This window comes from Poromitra crassiceps (genome assembly GCF_964638095.1).
Source record: "Poromitra crassiceps genome assembly, chromosome: 20".
NCBI lineage: Eukaryota > Metazoa > Chordata > Actinopteri > Beryciformes > Melamphaidae > Poromitra > Poromitra crassiceps.
In genome coordinates, this window is record NC_139637.1 from 15,290,872 (window position 1) to 15,297,486 (window position 6,615).

Below are 6,615 nucleotides of genomic sequence, written 5' to 3' on the forward strand. Positions count from 1 at the left end.
CTGTTGCCTTCTGCAAACGCGCTCATTTCCCAGTACTATTGAGAAGACCGTGTTTTCTCTGACACACAGGGACATGTACGGAATGTGAAGATGAATATGTCCATCTTATCCTGAACATGTGGCCACTGGCCTTAGGCGCTAAAACTGGCGTTGAACGCAAAAAAAACGCGCCTTGCGCCTGCCTCGGGAGGATAGCAACATGGTTTTAGGCCCCGAAATGCGCTTTACGCTGAAGAGGCGTGGCGCAGTGCCAGAATAGGCCAGAATGGGCGTTTCGGCCTTAAATACCGGCCCAACGCTATTTCCCCCCCTGGCGTTGATTTAGCGCTTAGCGCTTTTCAAAACCAGGCCTTATTCAATGCGCCGGTTATATTACTGTGTGTAATTGCGCGGAGCTCTCCTCTGCCATCTCACTCTCTCTCCCCCTCTCTCTCTCTGTCACGCGTCAGACAGGCACAATGACCGATGAAAAAAAAGTTGTTATACCATAGTTTTGAGCCCCTGTCATTCAGAGGCTGTTGCATCATCCTACCTGTGCGCTCCCCTACCAAAGCCACACATGTGAAATCTCCCAGCATGCATTGAGGTTAATACATTTCGACAATAAATAGTAACCAAATCAGCCTAAATAGACTAAGTGGTAGATATAAATAATATGTATGTTAACACAAGATGCAATTCTGGAACATTTCAATATTCGACAAAATAAAACATAAAAATGAAAACACAACCCTATGTGAAACATATATGTAATCCAGGTGGTATATATATCCCTCGCAAAGTTAACGTGATATAGATGAGTGATAGCCGTAATACGGTTCTACTGTGATGTCCGCTCCAATAAGACTTGGCTTACTTCACATGTACTTTTATAATAAAAACACATTTATGAAATGACTTTACATAATGTAGGCTATATTTATGTGCATCATTTAGCCTGTGCAGCAGGTCGTCTACAAGTTATAAAACTACCTGCCCTGAATGAGCCGAGTGGGGGTGCTTGTCCACTATTGTGAAAGTTATGTTTACAACATAAAGATCATGGAAATGGATGCTATCAGGAATGTCACCGATAGTTAACATTCTATATTGTAGGCTACAGGGAGACCGCATCAGCCCTGCTGAACAGATCTGTATTTGCCTGGCTGTAGGTTGAATTGTTTTATTCAGCCTATGATCTGTGATGTGCTGAGATATCCAAATTGGCATGAAGAGATGACAGCATGCAGCCAAAACCCAGACATGGATCGAGTGGATCGGAGCTTCGAAAGGAAGAATGTCGTTGAGTAACTGCAGTTCACCAATGAGCACAGTTGTGAATAATTCTACACTTAAAAAGCGTGGTTATAATGCTTAAGGCCGCGTGTAGCGCCGACACGAAAATATCGAGTGCGCCGGTCCACGCCCACTAATATGCGCTGCGCCTGGCGCTAAGCACTAATTTAAGGCCGTTGCAACGATAGAGCCCGTTATGTCTTAATTATGTTTCAGACTACCGTATTCACCTTATGTAGCCACGCCCATTTGACCCGGTCGTGTGGTCGTGTGACGATTTCCGGCAAAAAGAAAAAAAAAGAAAATGGCTGGCTGCTCCAATATCATCTAACTCCGAATTAACTAATAATTTAGCCAATAGGCTACATGCACAACTTCTTTACTTCCTGAAATTAGTACAGCTTCTTTATTTCCTGTCCTACACTATTGGATGAACTGATGAATCAGGTGTGCCTGATCATTGTTGTGACTGCAGCACACCTGACATTAATCAGTTCATCCAATAGTGATGACAGGAAATAAAGAAGCTGTACTAATTTCAGGAAGTAGTGGAGTTGTGCATGTAGCCCATTGTATGTAACATACCAAATAAAAGCAAACGGCAATGTCTTAGAATGCAACGCCATGTAACTGGCTTGTTAATTCTCGCATTCCAGGGAATTACGTTAACGTCTGCGGGTTTTATAGACGCTGCGCTCAGAGGAGAAAAAACCATCTGAAGCTTTCTTTGTTGGAGTCCAGGTATGTTTTACAAGAAAGTGCTCGTCATTGTCGACGATAACGTTATCTGACCTGGCTAACAGTGGATACTCCGCTTGCTTGCTGTGTACCGAGCTCAAAGTAGTAGGCTGCTACGTTCTTTGTTTTACCCCCTGCACTGTCCGCTACAAAAACAACTCTCTTCTTCTCGCGTTCTTTTGTATTTGGCGCCGTGACCGCCGGAAGTGTTAAAACAACCCGGAAGAATTTGGCCCACCCCCGTGTATGAACATAAGGTGAATACAGTACATGGAATCCCTGTAAATTGTCAGTGTCGTCAACTGTTTGTCTAGTGCCAAATAGCAAAAGAATGGGAGCACCAACACATGAACTGTTGATTGTAAAACAGAACGGTACTACTGTATTTGATACTGCTGATACTGGATTTACTGACAAGTGACAAAAGGTCTACAGATCAGTATTCAGTGTCTGTGTTAAAGTTAATCTTACAGCAGGTTTAATCTTATTGCAAATTAGAAACGGAACTGGTGAGATAAATAGTTTGATAACATGTGCAAGATAACGTTTATGTAGCAATAATAAATTGGACATCTATTTTCTTAATTTAGAACTGCAGTACCGAGAGCAGAACCTATAACGTCGGATCTTATTGATATTACAACCTTTAATAATTTAGCCCCGGGGCCCGTTTAATACCGGGTGTCGGTACCGATCCCTGTTATCAAAATAACATGTCTGATTGAAGATCTGATGAAGATCTGATTTCCAAATAAAAAACAGACTGTGTGTTGATGAATTATCGAAAACAGCCATGTTGTTGAGCTCATTAAACTTCTTCAGCAGTAAGAATAGAGAGGCAAAGTGACCGCCTACTTCCTGCTTCAGCACTGTACCAGAGATTTTCATCCGCCATTTATTTTCCCATACACATTTTGTAAAATGCTTATAAAAATAGTTTTACTTGTTCAAACCAAACGGTACAGATATATTTAGAAACAGGAGAGATCGCGTCACATTTCACTGGGACCAAAACGTAAAAAAAATGCGGGTTTAAAGAAGATATTTTTTCTAAGTTTTGGTCCGAGTGAAATGTTCTATGGTCTCTCCCGATTATAGCGTTAGCTGAACCATTTGGTTCAACGAAGTACAACTATTTTATAAGCATTTTACGAAATGTCTATGGAAAATAAATGGCGGATGAAAGTCTCTGGTACATTGCTGAAGCAGGAAGTGACGTTCCACTTTGCCTCTCTATGCTCCTATCTCTTTGGTCTCTTTCATCTTGGGGAACTCCCCCCCAGAAATAGAAGTTTAAAGTTGAATATTCTCACTTGACTCTATGTTGTGGAAATGCCTATCTGTCACGTCACTGTGGGAAACATTCAGATCAAACAGACAGGAAACAGGATAGTGTGTATTTGGGCTGTGTGGGGTGGCTATACATCAGATTAGCACCCAGCGGTGTGTGACTCTCTCAGCCTCTCCTCCCTCAGGAGGGAGGAAGGAGCCGCTGGGCGCCCCCTGCTGGGCCTGAGATGAGACAGCCTCTCAACCTGTGTGGCCAGCTGCTGCCACAGCGACAGCTCCTGCGCCAATGTGTGTGTGTGTGTGTGTGTGTGTGTGTGCGTGTGCGTGTGTGTGTGTGTGTGCGTGTGTGTCAAGCCGCCCTCCGATTCTGAAAAATGAGGCCAATTGTGGAAGCACCAAAAACGGCAGTCTCTCGAATGGCCACTTGAGGCTGGGTGCAAAAGCGGGTAAAAACCCATAGACCCCCATGTTAAAATGCCAGACTTTACAGTGTAAATGTAGCGAAGCTTGTTGGCTTGCTGGAGGCAAAGCGTTTGGGCTTGCCTCGTGAAGTGTGCTGGATCGTGGATGAAGGCTCACGGGCTGTGATCGATCAGAATCACGGAGATGGAGGTAGGGACCGACTTGTCGGTCCTGGGACTCGGTTGAAATACCACTGGGATGACTGGGTGTAAGGCAATCAGGCACCAGGGCCTGGCCGGTTGGAAGATGGCCAGGATTCAGTTCGGGTCCGGGTTTGGTCGCGGTGAAGGTAAACATGGAATCTCTTGGATGAGGTTAGTCAAGCTGGAATCTCTTGGATGAGGTTAGTCAAGCTGGAATCTCTTGGATGAGGTTAGTCAAGCTGGAATCTCTTGGATGAGGTTAGTCAAGCATAGCGTCACAGGACACCTGGCTTATATGCCCGCGTTTTGGTGTATGACATCACGTCATTGGTGATGTCACAACGTCCTAGGGAGTTATGACATCATCAGTGTTATGTCTCACAGGTGAGCTCTATGCTATGACATCATCGGTGTCATTGTTGATGATGTCATCATCATTACGTCGTGGCGCGCCGGCTGGTGGGCATCGACTGCCCCAAGAACAGGCTGGACGGTGGGCCATTATGGGCCCTTTTCTACAGCCGCTCCCAGATTCCTGTGGGGAATCTGTATTCTTCCAGAAATGGCCAGAATGGCCCTCTAGTCCCACCTGGTATAGGCAGGGCTTGGTTGATTATTCTGGGAGTGAGGGGGGCTGCGGTCCGCCTGGTCACCGGCCGCACGCCGTTGTCCAGTCCCGTACATCACAAGAGCCAAGATTTGGTCGCTGTCCTCGTTGGCCAGGATGTGTGTGGGATCCTACTGCTGTAGCGAGCTGTAATGGCCTCTGGGGGCTGGAGCTTCCAGTTGACGAAACTCAGCGGCGTGAGGTAAGCGCGGGAGCCGCTCAGGAGCCAGGGGTCTACCCATCCTACCCATCCTGCCCAGCTACTGCGGTAGTGAAGAGCCTCTGGTTCTGGTGGCTTGAGTTTCCAGTCGAGGAACCTCAGCGGCATAGGGTCGGTGAGGAAGCAGTTTGTCTGCCCTCGTTGGAGGGAGGCCTCTGCCCCTAGTGTCCCGTTGGCCGCCCCGTGGAGCGCCGGTGTGGCATCCTCACTGAGGGCACCGAAGGTCGTACACTCCTCCGGCTTGGGGGGAGCCGACCTGAGGCCACCGTAACTCGGCTTCAACTCCTCGCTCTTATCCGCAGTCGTGTGGAGTGGGGGTGTCTTTGGCCAGCTGTCTGGGTTGAGAAGAGGGAAGGGGGATCCGCAACCCCGCCTGCTGGTGGTGAGTGCGGGAAGAGGCCTTCCCCACGCGGTGTCGACCACAACAGCTACCTGTGATTGCGGTGGGTCGTCCTCCCACTCTTCCCAGGCCTGCAGCAGTGTCTCGGGTAGGACTGGATCATCCCAGCCTGGTTCCCATTTCCATCGGTGCTGTATGAGCAGGATAAGATGGATCCTCCCGAACTGATGGAGGGGCAAATTCCTCGGACGGGGTTCCTGCTGCAGGGCGGTGATGGGGTAAGGTTGCTCGCCTAGACCAAGGTTCGGTTCCGTAAAGGCTCTCTTGGTGCAATAGGTCTGCTCTGGGCGACTTGCCGGCGAGACGATGAGGGAGACGGCCGCCCCGTGAAGCATCTGGGGCTCCTGCCTCGCCGTCCGCCAAGGCATGTCCACTTGCTCCACTTGCCCTGACTTCTTGGCCTCCCTGGGGGTCTTGGCTGGAGTCGTCTCCGTGAGCCCGGGCAGGGCCAGGAGGTGAATTCTGGGAATAGGCAGTTGAGATGGCTGGTCCTGTCCTCTGGGGGGGTCCCAGCTCTCGACCTCGGCTATCCTCGGGTGGTTGATGCCGTCCGGCTGACTGTGCCCCGTGCTGTTGGTGCCAGCGTTCGCCGTGCCTACCTGAGTGTGGGGGATCGCAGTGGCGGGGTCGGCCGCTCCGTTGCACTGTATTGCATGCTCAGGGTCGGCGACCTCTGTCGGTGGACATGTCCTAGGTGGGAGTGTTGGTGTTGGTGGCACTAGAGCAGTGGGTTCCGTAGTATGGGTCGTCGGCTCTGGAGCCGCCGTGCTGACCTGACCCTGGTCTTGGGAGGTGAGAGGCACAGGTGGAACTGCCGGGGCCCCGGCGAGCAGACAGGCGCGAGGCCGGGCTGCTACGTGCTCCTGCTCGACTTGCAGCCGGGCACGAGCCCGGGCCTCGTGGTGGGCCAGCTCAGCTTGCCGCAGGTGTCGGCTTCTCTCCAGGCGGCGGGTGATCCGCTCTCTAGCTTGGAGGGCCTCCTCTTGGGCCTGTTGGGCCTCTGCTTGGACCTCTGCTTGGACCCGCTTCGCCGCTCTGGTTTGCTCGTTCAGCCGGTGGTACTCCTCGTCAGCTTCAGCCTCCTCCGCGTGTTGGCGGCGAAGGTCCTCAGTCGCCAATCGTGTCATATATTCCTCGTAAGCTGCCGCTTGGGCTGGGGAATACGCGTGGGCGCGTACGGTTGACCGTGAGCTGGCGCTAGAGTGTCGCGATGCACCATGGTGGTGGGAGCGGTGACTGCTAGCGCTATGATAGTGAGAGTGACTGGGGCTCCTCAACCGGGGCTCTGCTCGGGAAGAGGGTCGGGCCCCTTGGTACCGGGCTGACCCATGGCCGCATGGGGTCTCCCGGTCATGGGCGAGGGCCTGGGCCGAGGATATTCCGTCCTGATGGCTTGCGCCCTGGTGATGATGACTCCTGCGCCCGCTGGGTACATGGGCGTCTCTGTCGTCATAGGTCGAACCTCCATGACCTGACCTGT

The 6,615-nt window shown here is 50.7% G+C and overlaps 1 protein-coding gene across 1 annotated transcript in view; it reads right to left on the bottom strand.

The window, feature by feature from the left end:
- Positions 1–6,615, bottom strand: part of LOC310794764 (copine-9-like) — a gene marked incomplete at its 3' end in the record, with an annotated part of 156,220 nt that overhangs the window by 26,038 nt on the left and 123,567 nt on the right. The gene's annotated exons all lie outside the window — the stretch shown is intronic.